Source organism: Triturus cristatus, chromosome 7 (assembly GCF_964204655.1).
Source record: "Triturus cristatus chromosome 7, aTriCri1.1, whole genome shotgun sequence".
In the NCBI taxonomy this organism is placed as follows: Eukaryota; Metazoa; Chordata; class Amphibia; order Caudata; family Salamandridae; genus Triturus; species Triturus cristatus.
The window spans coordinates 299,153,430-299,171,765 of NC_140590.1; the positions used below are offsets into that span (position 1 = coordinate 299,153,430).

Here is an 18,336-nt window from a genome sequence, read left to right on the forward strand (position 1 = left end):
CAGGGGGCCAAAGCGCAGGAGAGGGGGAACCCCCCGGGCTACTTGCTGGATGAAGGCTTGTCGGGGGTGTCGCGCTTGGAGCATGCGGTAGCGGCATGGGGGGCCCCGCACACGCTGCAGTTGTGGGAGAAACGGCATGATTTGTCCCAGGAGCAGAACCCTGCATTGAAGAGCCTGCAAGTTCCAGAAGACCGTGCCCGAAAGCCAGGCCTGCGACCCCCCCCACGCCCGCCCCGAAAGGACTTCCTGCTCTCCCATTTCCTCTCCTTTTTATCCTCTTTCTCTTTGCTCTTTACACCGCTCTCTGTACCTGACTTCGTCGTAGACCCCTCAGTATGCTTGCCCATGTGTTTTACCCATAAACGGACCTCCAACTGGTCCCATTCAAGATCTGGGCAGATTGCTCTCTGTCTGCGGAAGTCACAGTCGTAGTGGTACCATCCCATGCCCCCACCCTTAGCAGCCTCTTCAGTAATCACGCTTGCATAGTGGAAGAGACCAGGCCCTTCATCTGGGAATTTCTCCACTATCACTGCCGCAAAAATGGCAAAGGCCTGACCCCAAGTCACAATATTTTTGGTGGGATATACATGATACCGCACCCGCTTGTCCTCTTCCTTGTTGCCCATCCTCCTGGTATCTACCCCCTCCGCCCCATGCATGAGAAGGGTGAAGATATCAATAAATTCCCTGCGCCAAATCCCTTCTTTGGCCACTAGAGGGACCATCCAAGCGAGTGAACAGCGGCCCGATACTAGCGGGGCCGTGGTAACTAGAGGCTTAGGTGCTACGGCTAGCGTTGGTGCCGGCGTCGGTACCACTGGGGGAACCACTACTGCAGTATCAACCGCACTTGCCGCGCTCTCGGCCACAGCAGCAGCTGGGGGTGTGGGCCGCGGAGGAAGTTCCAACGCAGCCGGCGGCTGACACCACACCTGCGTGAAGCCCCCCGGCGCCGGGAGAACAGGCGGCGGCGGTGGGGCGGCCGGACCAACCCCTAGGGGTGACCTGGCAAGCAGCAGACCGGATCTGACCTCAGCCATGAAGTCTTTTAAAGTGTCTGCAAGCTTACCCAAATCCTCTGCTGAGGCAAATGTCGCCTGGGGCGGGCCAGGCAGTCCGTTGTGCGCCCCCGTCCCCAAGCTAACCGCCGACTGGGGGGGCGCTGGGGGCCTGTGAGGAGGGGCCGCTCTATTCCGAGCCGGTGGCTGCTCTACCGGAAAGTCTTTGCTCGTCGGGCGGCGGATTCTTTTCGACCGCGACGGGCCCGCAACCTCCCCTACATCCTTATCCGTAGCCGGACCGTCCATCGCTATCCCAGAGTCTGGGGGGGTACTGGCTTTCAATAGTTCCGTCGCCCAAGCTAAACCCTTGGCCCTCGTCAGCTCCAGGAAAGCGGCAATCCGTGCTTCCTCCGAAGTGTCCGGCACAGATTCCTCAACCTGTGTCCCTGGTGTGAAAAGGGGGGGGGATAATCCTTGGCTGTCCATCACTTAGCGGTTGTTCTCACTTATCTGCAATTGGGAAAGAGAGAAAGTTAACCGCCTGCTCACCCCCTTTGAGGCTAGTTCTTCGCTCCTGAGTGCCACATGCTACTCCGAGAGGTACCCCCATCCCCCAACTGCCCGTACTTACTCCCGTCTGAGCCCCGAATACGGATGGTGTTTGTCTCGCGTCTCTCTGTCGCCAATTAATAATCCTCCAGTCAGTGAAAGCGGACTAATGTACTGCAAAAGAAACCAGCATAAGCGCAAGAAATATGCATACACGAAAAGGCGTGGCTGTACCGCAAGAAAAAAGTGGGGGGGGAGAGTGGGGGGGGGGGGGGGGAGAGGACACAGGTGCTCATACATCACGTTAACCATGCACACCCTGTTCGCGTCTGCCCTCATCCCCACCCTGAACCTGGCAAGCAGCATGGTGCTCGCTTGCGCCCTCCCCCCATACTACCTTCCTGGCGCCGATTTGCCCCAAAATCACAGTCTCGCGTGAACGAACACGACCAAATCTGCGTTCATTGCCTTTATCGTAGCGTGCCTACACAATTATTGGCACACTTTACATTACATATTGCATACACACGGGGAATAAATGCTTTGTCCAGGACTGCGACGCGACCCGCGGCTCGGAGCCCTCCCCTTGGGGGGGGGGGGGGGATCTGGAGCACAGAGCGAGAGCCTAACAGGTGGTCATACATATCACTTCTTACAATGCCCACCTCGCTCGCCTCGACCCCCACCCCAACCACGGCAACTGGTGCGCACCTGCGCCACACCACTGAAGTTTAGGTTGCCCATTTAGCCATCGCCCCACCGGCCAGATGCAGCGGTGCCCACCTCTATCATGCTGCCCCCGCCGCAAAGGCACCTCCTATGTAGCGTCGAGATAACCCCAAGGTAATGGGAGTGCTAGACGCAAGCGGTGGTTTAAACATCGTTGTAATTTAGAAAGATGATTTCGAAATTTCTATGACATTTTGAACTCGTTCCCGGGACTCGAACCCCTGTCCTGTGAGACCATTTACGACCGTAGGCCCAGACTTAACATTGAGCTATGAAATGACCCGTCTCCGCATGCATTAGGCCTGTTGTATTTACATAGCGCACGCTCCGAAGTTATGAGCGCGCTTGGAATGACCCGACTAAGCATCCCGCTTATTACATTTATTTACATAGCGCGCGCTCGACCTGAAGGTTATATTTACCTAGCGCGCACTGGACCCGAAGTTATTTGAACGCTTTAAATGGCCCGACTCCGCATCTCTCCTGCTGCATTTTAAATAGCGCGCGCTCGCTCACAGGGCGGCCACGGGCCCAAGCGAGACCGTGGAAAGCCCTCCGCACTGAGGGGCGCGGGGACAATCGCCTTCCTCCTAGATTTTCGTAACTCAAGCCTCTGGAAGCCCCCGGGCAGGTTGTTCGATTATTTGTGCTTCCATGTACTCGCCCCTAAGGTTATTGGGACCCATCTCACCCTGTATTTAAACCCATACAGGCACGGGAGATTAAGTGATTTTCCCAGGGCTCGAGATGTGGCACGACCCCAAAAGCTCGGTTAAATATGAACAAAACGGGTATAAACCAGCGACCCTGGCTAATTTACATATACACGTATCTAAATGAGCGAGCGCGAACTCGCCGCAATGGTGACGCCGCCACCGGGTCAACACCAACAAAGCCCCCCCCCCCCATACTTCGGAGCTCGCGGGGGAGGGGGTGTTATAAATCGGAAGCGAAAAGCTCTTTGCCCCGCCCACCTGAATCAAAAGAGCGTTGGAAAGCTGTGAGTAAAATCCCTAAGTTGTACACATGCCACGGAAACCGTGCGCCTGTTCTAGACCCATAGAGTTAGCGCAGGACGTTGAATACCTGCCGCAATGGACTGGGTACCCGCATACCGCGGCAAAACCAAATCCTTCCGGAGCCCAGCTCGATACACGGGGCTGCTGGGTGTATTCGTTAACCGGGATCGCCAGCGAGAGAAAGATAAGCGCGACCCCCAAAGGCATGGACGCCAAAAGCGGGGGGGGGGGGTGGAGCGAAGTAAGTGGCAGTGCCTTAACCGTATATGCGTTGTCAAGGCCACTGGGACCTCTACCATCCTTGTCAAGGGGGGGTGCTAACCTCCTCTCCTTTAGTACAACACAATATTCCCAAGCCTTATCCATAACCACCGTAACGCTCGGCCCCAACGTGCCCTACACGCTTAAACTTCTGACGGCACCCGACAATAATGCTCTCACTCCCCCACGAGCGCCCGCAGGCGCTTAAACGTACTGCTCATTGCCGCACAAATCCACGCCGCACTACATACAAATTCGACTCCCGCTTTGATCTTGTGCCCCCTCCGCCCGTGGTCATCCAAGCCACAGGGGCCCCGTCGACCTGGTACTGCCCAGGGACGGGGCCGGGGCGGAGCGGAAGCAACAAGACTCACCGTCAAAGTTGGGCAGCGACGATTACCGATGCGGCGTGGAACCCGGAAATCAGCGACGAGCAGCCAGCGACCGTCAAAAAGGCGAGGTGGGCGACAAAGAGGTCGCCAGTGAGGGTGGGGGAAGGCTAAATAGCCTTCCCCTCACACCTGGGCCCGGAAGTGACGCGCCTTGCGCGTCACTTCCGGCCCCCGACACGGAGGGGGGCACAATCAGGATCCCTGCCCCCGCCCCCCCCCGAAGGAGGGAGTGGGGAGGGGTGACCGGGGCCCCGGGGCCACTAAGGCGCCGACCGCCGAGTGGCCCCCTGCGGGGGCCGCGGTCAGCGGCAAAGTGTCGGGGCTCGGTACGGAGCTCCTTCAAGCAGCGTCCGCCATACTCTGCAGTTAGCCACGCCACCCGTGTAAGCAGGTCACTTAATGTATTTTCCGGTTGCAAACATGTTGAGTTATGGCTGCCCGCAGTATGAAAAGATGTCAGGCAACAATTTTTTGCATACCACACACTTGTGTTCCTCTATGGAATGACACCTCAACTTGTCTGATTTAGTGTTTGAAAAAATCTGTTAGATGTATTGCTTTCAGCTGAATGTTCCTCACCAGCATCCAATGTTATATGGTCTGAGCTTTATGAAAGAGAGCACTACATCCAGTCTCTCATTGGTTGTTCAAATAATACAGTATGCACCTGTTTGCAGCAGAAGAGGGTTGTTCTTATTTAACAGAGGGGACATTTTAGGGAAAGATGCACAAACCTCAATGCTAACATACTGACATGCTATCTCTTTCCACAAGAAAACACAGCCCTGCGGATGTAAGATTGCCCATGTGAGCACTTTCCTTTCCAGAGGTACATTTGTCACCACTTTCTGAGATGCAGCCAGTGGGTGGAAAGGCATTCCAGACAAAAAACTTCTTCCAGCACAACTAAAAAGTGACCTACAAGGCCTTACATGGCATCTGCACCTTTTTGTCATAATTACCAATTTCTAGCATCATTGATTAACCAGGCATTTTGCAGGAGTCTCATTTGCAGTCTTGCATCCTAGACCAGAAAAAGTATGAGGCCACAAAGCCTAGATGAGATTGTTGGAGGGACTCTGCTCAGGAACAGAACTATGCTTGAGACCACAGAACATCGGCATGTAGGGACTGATTCATCATACTACCTCAATATCTATGACCCCGAGTCCGACTATAGTACCTCATTTGCCCTCCTAACCTTTCAAGAGAAACAAGTGAGTTGGCACTCCAGAACACAACACTCTTGATCCTCTCAGGAATCGTAGTAACAGGACACACGGTTTTGCTCTCTCACTCATACTTGTCCACAATAAGATAAACAGCAGACACGAAGGAAGTTTCGAATATTTATTTAAACTATCGTGCACTAAGATTCAGTATTTGCACCACAATTAGAAACCAAATAGATAGCAAAAATATCACTAGCACGGTTGACAAATCATATACCATAAAAAACTCTGTCATGCTACAAGACAGATTAGCCTAAACCTCTCCCATCACCTTCTTAATGAAGATAAATGATTATATATCAAAGATCTTTGGGAGAAGAGGCAGACCTCATATCTTAGCATACATAGATGGACGTTCTACATCTCAGCTGACGTGGTAATCTTGCCTCAGGACCTTTGCTCAGAGTGTGTGTTTTCAGAACTCCTGTCCTCAGTTATATGGCAAGATATGTTTGCTAACAAACAGCAGCTGTAGTCTCATGTTATGACTATGTGCTAGTGTCTGACCAGAAAGAATAACAAGGAACATTGTTCTTTGACCTTCTCTAAAATGTTCAGACTAAATCCCAGGAAAAGAACGAAAGACAAAAACGTATGCAGGTTCTGTTTGAAAATACAATGTGGCACAAAAGGGAGCGGGCTTATTTAGAAATGTGGGCAAAAGAAATGCGGCCTTTAACGTGCAGAACTAGGCTAACATAGGATAAACAACAATGGGCCATGCAGGAAACACACAGCAAGATGACACTTGTATGTGTGAAGGAGACTAAGCTAGACAAAGTAGAAGCCAATTCTGATGAATGGTCAGAAAACTCTCCTTTGAAAGAGACACTTTTCCTTTAGCTGTTTCCAGTTCTGTTCCTAGGTATTGAGTACACTGTATTGGCTTTAGAGTAGATTCCCTCAATTTGGTATGAAAACACAAGTCACAAAGAAGAACAACTGCCATTTGCTGATCCTGGGCTAACCTTTTATAAGAGGAAGACTTGCTAAGCCAGTCGTCTAAATATAGGTAAATTACTACCCATTTCCTGAATAGAAAAGCTGGAACTACTGCCATCACCATGAAAATGTTCTGGATGCTTCAGACCAAAAGGCAGCAACTTTATTGGTAATTGTAGGAGAGTAGGGTCTGCTTTCTATGTTCACCCCCACTTTTTGCTTTTGCTTTACTGGTTTTCGACTTAGATGTGGCTGTGGGCCTGCTAATCAGACCCACAGCCCTGCTGTTCTCTCTCTAAATTAATACTATGTACTTTAGGTACATAACCCATTTGGATAGGATCACCTTATTGGTCCCTGTACAGTGTACCCTAGGTACCCAGGGCATAGGTGTACCCTAGGCCTACCAGGGGCTGCAGCATGTAATATGCAACCCCTGGCCTGGCCTTCCATTTTGACACAACTGGCTGATCACTCAGCTGGGGCAAGGTCGTGTAATCACCCCTTGCTTAGGTGTAGTATTCCTATACCTAACTTACATATAGACACATGTGTACCTATCAGTCACTCCTATGGCAGGCCTTAACAATCCTGGAGGCAGAGTGCTTGGTAACATGTGAGATGGTGCTCTAGCATGAGCTGAGCCTGTCTGCAGCTTTCGGAACCAAGTCCTTATAGCTGTTCTATGATATAGCCTACCATATACTCTTAAAGTGCCTTATAATCTTAGACGGTTATGGTAACTATGGTTTGGCTTTATCGAAACATGTTGTGTAAGGTGTCTAACACTGTGGAATAATACCCCCATGCCATTTCTGGACATGAGGATATTATTCCCCCCTTCTAGAGGGAAAGACATGTTAAGATCATACTTCACTGTTAGCCTCTGACCAAAGCCTCAGCATCACAAAATGGATGCTGCTGCCACGACACAAGTCTGACCTCCTGCAGCTGGGAGTGATCCCAGCAAGGGAGGCCTGGACAATAGGTTTCCTGCTTGGGGAGGTGCTAGCACCTCCCCAGACAGCCTTTAGTGTATTGGGGCAGGGTGGGCTGAAAGGAATGAGACATGCCTGGGGCACACAAGGTGTTCCTTGCATAGTCCAGTTCAAACCGGCGCTGGGGCACTTCAGCCCCAGCTCTGGCGCGAAACTGGACAAAGGGAAGTGGGTGTAACCACCCCCTCCCAGGTCCCACCCATAAGGCGTGACCTAGCAGGTATCCCAGCCCCCCAGATTAGTATAAGAGTGGGAGTTGGGCCTCAAGACTTTAGATTATCCTGAACCTGCAACTTGAACAGAAACTCTGGACCTTCGACATTCGACGAAAGAAGAAGACTGAAGAATCTCCCTTGTGGCCAAGGAGTGGCTACCCTGTGCAAACAGGCACCATCAAGAGACTACCCTTTGCTTTGCCCACGTTCTACGAGGAACCGACTGCAGAGCCCGACCAGAGCCTTGACTTCCAGACTTCTCTGACCCTGATCCACATCCACAGCAAAGCTGAGATCCGTGGAGGCGACGAGCGACGTGGGACCGGCTACCTGGGAAAAGTGGCTAGTAACTTCAAGCGCAGCTTCTGAGGCACCCTCGAAGTTGTGCACCGGGGATTGAGAAGCCCCAACCCCAAGCATCATCTGCACCGAAGATCAGCCCCCACACTCCACGAGTCCTGCGTGGGGCCCTTCTGCATTTTCCTGCTTGCCGCGTCTGTCCGGTTGCTTGCCCGCTGGCTAGTGGCCTTTGTGACGACGCACCCTGAAATCTTCTGCACTGGTTTGGCTCCTCCAGACTGGCTCCCGCTTCTCTGCAAAGAAGAAGCACCCCAGACCTTCCTGGTCTGCACCAGAAGCAAGTCCTCCGTTCTTCGTGGGTTCCGCTTGCCAAGGCTTGGTGAGTCCTAGTCCAACTTCGACGCCGCCGACAGCAAGAGCCTTCGTGGGACAGCTCGCCTCCTGGTCCTGGTCGTCCTCGACGCTTCCTGGTCCTCCTGGCTGCAGCGACAAGCTCCACCTTCACCTGCAATCTTCACGACATCGCCTGGTTCCTTCCTGGTTCCACGTGGTCACTGGCTAGTGACCTTGACTCTGTCCCTTCTGCTTGCAGGTCTCCTCTCTTCTTGATCCCAGCCTTGGGATCCACCGGACACTCTTCACTGACTGCCTGTCAGCATCTTTCTTCAGGCATCGACGACGAAAACCGACGCATCTTCACCCCTATGCACCCGCAGCCTGTGGGCTAGGTAACTTGGGTACTCCGGTGCTCATCAGGATAGTGACTATCCTAGTGTCTAGTTTTCCAGTCTCGACTTCCTAGCTACTCCGGAAGTGTCCTAAATCTATCGTTTTCTAAACTTTACTATTGCTAGTGACTTTTACGCATTACGCGTGAGTGTTTCCACTCTGCACACGAATCCCGTGGGCCTCCCACTTCCTAACTAACGCTAGTGTAGTGTAGCCCCAGCGATTCCCTAGGCCTAGGCCTATTCTATTTCCGTGACAGTGGTCCTTATACCATTTACTTAGTATATAGTTTGCGTGGCCCCTAGGAGGGCCTAACTGTATTACTTACCTGTGTGACTTAATGTATGCTTAAATAAGACTGTGTTGTACTTACCTCTAATCTCATAAAGAGTGCTGAGGGTTTGACTAGAATAAATACACTTTATTTTATATATATATCTGTTGTGGTGTTCTTTCATTTGGTATTCAAGGGATTATATATGGTATCACAGCTGGCTTCACATGCCATTCAGAGTTTAGCCTAAGACTGCTCTTGTCCATGCTACCACTAGGATAGCTGGTCTATAAGGTTGACTTTACAACCAATCACCATAAGGGTATTTGGACTGATATAAGGTGTGCACTAGAACTAGTGACATCATACATCAGGCCAACTTCTCACAGTAATTTCTCCTGCCAAACTTCAAACTGAGGAAATTCCTGCATTTTCCATTATTTGGCACTGAAACTAGGCATCCTACGCATCTAACCTATACATCTAATCCCTCTGCCGCAACGAGGTAAAATATGGTGACATGCCAACAAGCTAAAGTTTGATTTGTTTGTTTTTATGAGGACTAGGATTCTATGAAACTCCTGTCTGTAACCCTTCTTTTTGAAAATTGGGTACTCTATTGGCATCTTGGAACAGGCTCTATTGCACTTTTATATAGGAAATGTGTTCCTTGACTGACTCGTTCAGAATCAGAGAATTGTTTCCATTCAGCTGAATCTGGGAGAGGAAAGGGAAAACTTGATTTTATATTATAGTTGAATATTTTTATTTTATAAGCATTCCAGTGCTAATGGGATACAAAATCACGGGCAAAGACTCAGTGAGAGAAGACATGATAGAAACTACAATATCATCGTGGTTGTCATCTCGGAGCAAATAACCATGTCAACTAAAACCAACATAAAATGTATAATACTAACTGTCGATCTGCAACTAATCACAACATAGAAATGGCTGATTCAATATTACCTCACAGGATCAACATCCTATTCCTCGCTGATACCTGGCTAAACAACCTCTCCTCCCTACTTATCGACCTCCTGGTCCACCCCCCAAATGTTCCACCATGTGTCTTGAGCAGGAGGGTCGAGCTGGTAGCGACATAGCATTCATACACCGAAATACCTTGCAGCTCAATATCTTCAATGTGAAAAAATAATCCACCTTCGAATATCTGGAAACTTGAAAGTGACCAAATTTCACATTTTATACCACATGCCTGTTGATAACCAGCTCTCAACCGAACATATAATTGACCTCATCACTCAGCAATCTCTCATGCCAACCAACAACATTTTACTCTGGGATTTTAGCCTACAATGGAAAGACACCAGCAATGCCCAAGTCGCCCGTCTCAGAGAGATTCTGAGCAAGAAAGACCTAACTTGACTCTGTAATGGTCCACATCACACCAAGGGTTCTATTGTTGACCTCCTTACAGGCAAGAAAAAGTCATTCATCATGAATTCCATAGTACTGGTCGACTGTTTGGGCCACCACATCATCCTTATCCATCACACCTATAAAAACCTAACCATCAGAGGTCAAACATGCAGGTCGAATCATTGGATCAGGGACACTAAACAAATCAACTGAAATTATCTTTTGAAAAAAATGAACACACACCTACATCCTACGATGTAGATGTCCTAACATCACGCTAGAATACAACCATGTCAGATATATTAAATGAAGTATCACCTCCAAAACTCAAGAGGCTAAAAACAAACCCTCTGGCTTGTAGTTTAACAAGGACCTAAAGGAAGAGACAAGGCAACTCAGAATGGCGGAAAGAAGGTAGAGACATCAACTCTCCACCTGTCACTCCTACAGTCAGAGAAAAATAAACACCTGAAACATATCTTTAAAACAAAAGCCTTCCTCCTCAAATCCCAGCTAGACATTGTACTCTCAATACATAAAGAAACAGTAGAGCACAATCTAGATGTGCGATATATGATCACATATCGCAAATGCCAAACTCTGGCAGTTGGAATACTAGTTGCTGAACATGGCCCTATATGGATGAATGTAATTTCCTAATTAAATCAAACACAAGGAGATGATGGACAGGGCTCTGAAACTTTTCAGACACTCACCCCCAGTCACAGATCTGGGTTGAATCCATTATCGTTCTTTAGCTCATTTCGCAACCTCAGTTCAGACCCAGGTATAGTATATGCAAATCAGTCTTGACCATGTGCCTCATGGGAACAGTCCAGCCCAAACTGCCAAGCCAGGTCTTCCCTGAACTGGAAACAAGCATCCTGGAACCGGTTTCAGGGTATCACCCCTCATCACCCAGGCTAGCTTGAAACCAGTGGCAAAGTGAGCAAGGGACCCACATCTGGGCATACCCAGCCAACTTAGGGTGAACAAAGCAAACACAAGGAGATGATGGACAGAGCACTGAAACTTTTCAGACAATCACCCCCAGTCACAGATCTGGGTTGAATTCATCATCGTTCTTTAGCTGACTTCAGGACCTCAGTTCAGCTCCAGCTATATGCAAATCAGTCTTGATTTGAAACCGGTCCGGGGATGCTTGTTTCCGGTCCAGGAAAGGCATGGCTTGGCAGTTTGGGCTGGACTCGAAGGGAGAATTATGAGCGCAGGGGCTACATGGATGTTTTCATTAGCAGGACCGGCTTTAGCCCTGGTGGCGCCCAGTGCAACAATCATTTTTGGCATCCCCCCATGACCTCCTCTTCGGATTCTCTCATGACCACTGGGCAAATGTGCTCCTCATCTCTCCAAATATAAGTTACTGCTAAACACAGCGCCCCCCCCCCCCCCCCCTCCGAGGACCGTGCCCCCTTCACAGGTCAGCGCCCAGTGCGGCTGCACCGGTCGCAGTGACCTAAAACCGGCACTGTTCATTAGTAGTAGTGAACCAAAGTGTTGCTGGGGAGTCACTGTGGCACCCGGAGCCAGGGCCCCGTGAGTGAATAAGATGGCAGCTGTGTCGCATGCTGAGACGGCACATGGAGCTGGGCCCTGAGCAGCTACGGGCCGGTTCTTGGTGGCTGGCACACATGGATTGCGGGGTCCGCTGCCGCAGAATGGCACTGTGGTCCCAGGGTAACCCTGCTTTTATTGTAGTTGATGGCAAGGTGCAGATTGCAGCCAGCAAAAGCATCTGCATTCGATATTGTGGCCTGAGAGAGGTACCGGGTCTCGGGCACACACCTCAGCAGCTGGCACTTGATGAGAGAGCGGTGTGCAGCAGGTGGGGAGGCCTAAGCGCCCCAGAGAGAATACTGTTGGGCTTGGGCCACAGAGGTGACATCTGAATGAAGGCGAAGGGGGAGGCCTGCATTTCCCACTTTCTTGCTGCAGTTGAGCGGGGCGAATGGCACTTATTGTCCCCATTCAGGGATCCCCGCCTGAATTTTAATCGGTTACATTAGGGGCTCCAAGGTAGATAAATTGTGTAGGAGAGCCCAGATCAGCTGAGGTGCAACTGGAGCTTAGAGGGGGTAAGGTTTGGCCAGTCCTGAGGGGTGATGCAGTGCTGCGCTCGTGCCTCTAGGTGGACTCAGAGTCACGGCAGCACTGAGATGTGAATGGTAGCCAGAGAAGTAAACAAGCAGTGCCTGGTATGGGTGTAGCTCAGCTGATTAACAGTAGATAAATTTTTATTTACATGATACATGATGTTGAAACCTAAGGTACAGAGGCCCTCATCGGATGAAAGGCTCATAAATGCCTGGGCACAGAGTGCATTTTCTCTGGACCTTGCCCCAGCCCTCCATCTGTGTATGCCACACTGGAGGAATATAAAGGCAGGTTCGACACTATACTAAAGGTGATCATGGACAAAAAAACGTTTTAGGAAGGTAAAATTGACAGAGCGCCAATAGGTGTGGGGATCTTGCACATGGGCCATAAAAAATGTCCAAGAGGGTCACAGACACTAAATCTTCCCTATCATCACTGACACCCAGGGTGATAGAAATGCAAAATCAGGTAGAGATGGCTGTGTGCGATAGAGAGGTTGAAATACAGAGCAAGAGATGCATAGAGGAGTCCATGCCATAACAATGTGCACACTCAAGAAATCAGAGTGCTCTGACGCTGAAGACGTCATGGAACAGCACTTATCGCAGAATAACTTTGAAGGGTCTCTACCCCTATATTTTGTTATCAAACTGGTGCACAGAGTACTGGGCAGGCATCGGCCCACAGGGCTCCCTCTCGTTCACTCGTAGATAGGCGATTGAACTACTGTTATGGGGAGTCCATTCTTAATACAGCCTGGAAGCATGGTCTATAGGATTTTGAGAACTCGTAGATACATATGTTAGCTCAGCTTGTATAGCACAATGACTCATTCTCGAAGGAGTATCCTGGCGCTGGTACAGCAAATCTAAGGTAAGGTAGCTAATAGCAGTCAGAAGAGCCATGTTTTCAGTAGTTTTTTAAACCTTCCAAAATCTAGACAGGGAGGCTGTTCCAATGATAGGGAGCTAAATAGTTAAACGAACGAACTGCGTCCCTGTTCATCTGAGTATGCCATGGGCTCATAAGAGCTTTATCCACAGACCTCAAGTTTCTACCCAGACGATACCAAGAAAGCCTTGTACACAGGTATACCAGGCCATTTCCCAGAGGTGTTTTATGAGTAAGACAGAAGAGTTTAAACAGGCTACGCTTTCTTACTGGTAGCTAATGTAGTGCTTTTAATGTGGGTACAGAAGGAGAACCAGGTGGGAGTTTGCTGACCAGCCGGGCTGCAGTGTTTTGTACCACGTGTAGTTTGGACATGAGGGTCTCATTGGCTACTACCAAAAGTTCCTTCTCATAGCCCAGCTGATTTGTGGACCAGTGCTTTCCTGGAACTCAACAGGAACCACTGCAATACTTTAACAAGCAGCCATAGAGTGCCGAAAACGGATACCACAAATGGAAGTCATATGTTCCCTCATAGATAGCTTGTCAACCAAAAAGCCAAGGTCTTTTACCACTCCCTTGGGGCAGGGTGCCGGACCAGGTTCTTTCCGCCACCAATCTTCTGACCAAAGTTCCCGCACTTTCCCTAACAGGAGGATTTTTGTCTTTCCCCCATTGAGTTGTAAACAACTAAACTCATTCAGGCCACCAGCTTTCTCATAGAATCAGTGAATCTAGCTATGGAGGCCTCTAGGTCTTTCCCAATTGAGGTCGTCAGTTGGGTGTCACCCGTGTAAGATATTATTTTAAACCCACAGGATTTGACAATCTTTGCAAGAGGGCCACATAACTATAAAAAAGGGGAGGATCCTTGAGGTATCCCCTTATTATTTGTGACTTTCCTAGATTTGAAGGGATGGATCAAGACCACATGGGTTAAGTCAGCCAGAGAGTCCCTGAAGCATTCTAGGGCCTTCGCATAAACACCTATCTTGTACCATCTCTTAATAAGGATGGAATGGGAGACTGTATCGAAGGCAGCCGATCAATCTAGTACTACCAACATTGTGGGGTGCCCAAGTCCAGCAATGTCCTAGTAGAATTGATAACTATCAGATGGGCAACCTCCGTGCTGTTCTACAGCCCGATTGTGAGGGGTTTAATATGCGATTGTCCACTAGGTATTTTGAGAGTTGTTTTTATTAATCAATCCCTCCAAAACCTTAGCATAAGAGAAAGAAGAAAAACTGGCCGATGCTTTGCATACTCGTTTGGATCAACGTTAGCTTGTTTTTTCCTCCAAGTCTTATAGATCTCATGCTTGTGTTTGTTTGACGGTCCATAATGTGGGACCTTGATACTCAAAGCTAATTGAATAGTGGACAGTCCATACTACAGGCTAAGGGCTATCAATTATTATCAGCTTTGAGTTAGTGAAGAGTAAAGCCAAGATATTACCTGCTATATGTGTTGGTCCTGCTACCCTCTGCTGCAGTCCTACCATTTCCAAATCAGCGCGTAATTGAGTCACCTCAGTGTCCGATACACTCTCCCCATGATAGTTAAATCACCTAATAGAAGAAAGGTTTCAGTCAAAAGAATGTATGGTGCTAAGCAGTCAACTAGCTTAATGCTGAAATCTTTCTTAGGGCCGGGGGGAGGGTGGGCAGTAGACCAATGCTCCTTTCAATGATTCACAAGTTGGAGTAACTTGAACACACTCATCTCTAACTTCTCTGAAAGGTGCAAATCAATGATTGAAGCCTACAGAGTGCCACAGAAAGTAATAGCTTCTCCACCTCCCACTCTGTTTTCTCTATCAAAAATGACTACCGTATATGTTTAAGAGAAAGCGATGGGAATACTGGGAAGAGCCTGGGCATGAAGCCATGCTTCTGTAATGGAACAAATGTCAGGATTGTCGGTGGACAACAAGTCCCATATCTCTAATGCATGTTTGGGAATAGATCTAGCATTGCAATAAAACCCTCTAATTTCCATTAGTTGGTTATTTTCAGTAAAAGCCTGCTTCTTTACAGACTGTATTAGTAGTTTCTCCTCCAGCTCTGCCCTATAGGCAGTACAATTCTAATGCGCTCATAGCTCTTAATCTTGTGGTGTTCATATATTCTCAGATCATACAAACTTGGTACAGCAAAAAAGGAGGGCCTATCTGGATGTCAAACACTGTCTCCAAACAACACTAACTCTTATTTGCATTAAAGTTTCCAGTGAAGCTCAAGGTGATGCTAAAAGACGAAATACATATGTTTCGCTCCCCTGAGGAAGCTGACTATTGGTTGGAGACCAAGTGCATGCCTTGCCCTGCCAGACTAAGAACACAGAACCTTCACGGAGATGCTGGTGGATGGTGAGGCCTAGTCGGGGTGCTCGGCCCACTAAGTCACCAACAGCGGAGGAACGTGCTAGGTTGGTGGAGGATGTACTACAAACCAAGTCCCGGTGGAGGACTTCATCTCACACGGACCACAGAGCAACCAAAACAGGTAAAGCTGAAGAGGAGGCCTCCTCTCCACACATGGGGACCTAAAGAAGTGACGCCGATGACCACAGATCTTCCTATTTGAGATTGGACAGGGCATGGGAGTGGGTTGTGGAGGACCTTCTGTGCAATATGGGGTGGCTCGTGGGGGGGCAGTGACGAAAGGGGGGATGAATTTACTGATAGACAGCCGGGCCTGAGACCACGAATCCACAGGATTGTTTCTCCTTATCTATACTTATGACATGCAGCACTATCATAATGGGAGATTAAAATCCAAATGTTGGGTTTGTTGTGTTAAGTACTGGATTGCACAGATTGACGTCAGACGCTGTTGTTGCTGCAGTCGCAGAGCAAGGAGCGGAGCGGGGAGCTCGGAGCGGGCTGATGTCGCGGCAGAGCCCAGGGGGCATGCTCGTGGTACTTGTGCACAAGACACCAGCTGGTTTATTGTGTAGCCGGAGGTAAGGAGTGCGGCAGCCTCCCGCTGGGCTTACTGTCGCTCTCCGCCACCTATTGCCGGTAACGCCACCACCCCTTCTATCAGCTTCTTACCCTGCCAGTCCGTCTGCCTGTCGGCCTGTTCATCCGAGCTTAACAGTAAACGCACCAGCCCAACCAGCCCACCGGCCTGAGTTGACCCAGTGGGTACTAGCGGGCTTTAGTAGCAAAACAGCAGTAAAGCAGCAATACTGCAAAGATATAGCCCTACCAGCCTGCCTACTCTGGCCTGACTATAGCGGTGAAATTGGAGAAATTAAGTTGTCAGGTACAGATTCAGGCAGCTGGTATTTTTAACAGGACCAAGCCCCAAATAAGGCGCAAGGTTCTTTTAATCAGAGGGCACCAAACTAAAACCAACAAGGAGCCGCAAAGGAAAAAAAGAAAGACGCATGCTCCACTTCTTTAGGGACAAGTAACACCTTTGAGAACGGCTGAGGCTCCTAACAGCCTCCGACAGAGATTTAAAGGCACACACGCAAGGAGCACAAACAGCGGAATCGCAACCAAGTAATTTCACAAAAACACCTTTGAATAACCCCCGCACTGTGCCCACTCCAGAGTACATGCAAATTTCCCATCTCTGCATTCCTTAGAATGAAAACAGCCAAAATGCGTTTTGTTTGTAGTGGTCATTGTTGGCCTCAGTTTTATTCTGAATACATGCATATACTTTTGTCATCACGTGCATGACCCTGGTCATAAATCATCATTGATGAACTGTCATAACTTGGGTCACAAATCATATGCCTTGTTTGTCATACACCTTATCTGCCATAAATCATATGTACATCACCAATTCGCAAATTAGACTGACAGTTCATTGGTTAGTTCTTAGCAGGCTTATCTCCTTTCTTGTCCCTTCTGGGTCATATCATTGTTTGATTGGATTGGCATGCTCTTTGCGTGGGGGGGTAGCTTCTTCCCGGAGTTAGGCCCCAACTCGCTACCTTGTCAGACTTTTTTGTGCCCTGCCGTCCGGCGGGGTCTGAGCTGCGAGTGCCGTCTCCGTTTGCTACCCCCTTTTTGTTAGGCCAACTCACCCTGCCGCGAGGCATCCCAAAGTGAGTGTCCCTACTCCTACACACCGCCCTGTCGGTGTGTCTCCATAAACAACTATTGTACCCTTACTTCTTCACCACGTCGTCAGGGAGGCTAATGTCTTCCTGCAGTTCCCCCTTGCACCTTCCTTATTTTTTGTTTTTTTGTTATTTGCAACCAGCCAGTCATTGTGCCCCACACGTTGTCCCAGAAAACTCGCATCCCATCTTCCCCCAGGTGGACACCGTCCCGCCCATAGAGTTCTGGGCTGCCTGGGTGGATGATCCCATGCCTGATACTTTCAAGCCCATTGGTTTTGCAAAATTTGCTCACAGCAATGTTCAGCTTTCTCCTTGAGGTTTCAACTGCTTTGTGTGACTCGGCTACACGCCATTCTATTCTGCAGATCAGCTCTGACAAAATGATGGCTGTACTCCCAAAAGACCTTGCCGTCTCCCTGAGGTCCATCTGGATGTCGTGGAGGAGTGCCTTCCTCCCCCTTTGGGCCAGGTCGTTACCTCCCAGGTGGATTATTAAAAAATCCGGGTGCCATGCTGTGTCCGCCTGCAGGTCCTCAAGGGTCGCTGGCAGCTGGTCCCATCTCATCCCTGGTTGAACCAGCCATTGGATGCACGTACCGACCGGTCTTCTGTCTGCTTGTGGCCCCCTCGTTTCCACCAAGACCGCATCCTGGATATGAAGGAATGGCCCACCACCCACACCAGGCGCGGTCTCCTTCCTGCTGAAGCAATGATCACAAATGTCAGACTGCCTCTTGTACTTGAGACGGCGCCCCTAACCCCAAAAATAGCAGTAATTGTGTCTGTTTCGTGGGTGATCCTACAATAATTGGGGTCTCATGTAGGTCCTGTATGCCCGGGACCACCATCTGCCTACTGCTTGTATCCCTGCCTTGGTCATCCCATGTTGTGCTGCTGATGTTGCTGCCCCGATCCTGAACGAATGTGAGCCGAAAGCTGCTGGGGGCAGCCCTGCTTTGTTGGGGGCCTGGCGCATCACCACTGTGAACTAAAGTTTGCTTAGGTGGCTCCCATCACTGTGTTTCATCAGGGGACCCTTTCCTGCTGGTTGCGCTGCCATGTATGTAAGCAGGCAGCATACCGCTCAGTACCTCTGATCTTTGATGCACTGTAAACGCACTACCACCCCTTTGCCGGCCTGATCTGTCTTTGACTGCCTCAGGAGTAACTCCACCTCCACTATTTTGGTCTTGACATCGGCTACATGCAAGCAA

At 49.5% G+C, this 18,336-nt stretch overlaps 1 protein-coding gene and 1 non-coding gene across 2 annotated transcripts in view; both read right to left on the reverse strand.

Moving 5' to 3' along the window:
* LOC146809490 (dickkopf-related protein 3-like) overlaps window positions 1–18,336 on the reverse strand; it is a 1,194,695-nt gene that overhangs the window by 301,351 nt on the left and 875,008 nt on the right. The gene's annotated exons all lie outside the window — the stretch shown is intronic.
* On the reverse strand, window positions 3,516–3,645 carry LOC146809491 (U6atac minor spliceosomal RNA). Its single transcript, XR_014967118.1, has one exon. It is a non-coding gene; the product is annotated as a U6atac minor spliceosomal RNA (small nuclear RNA).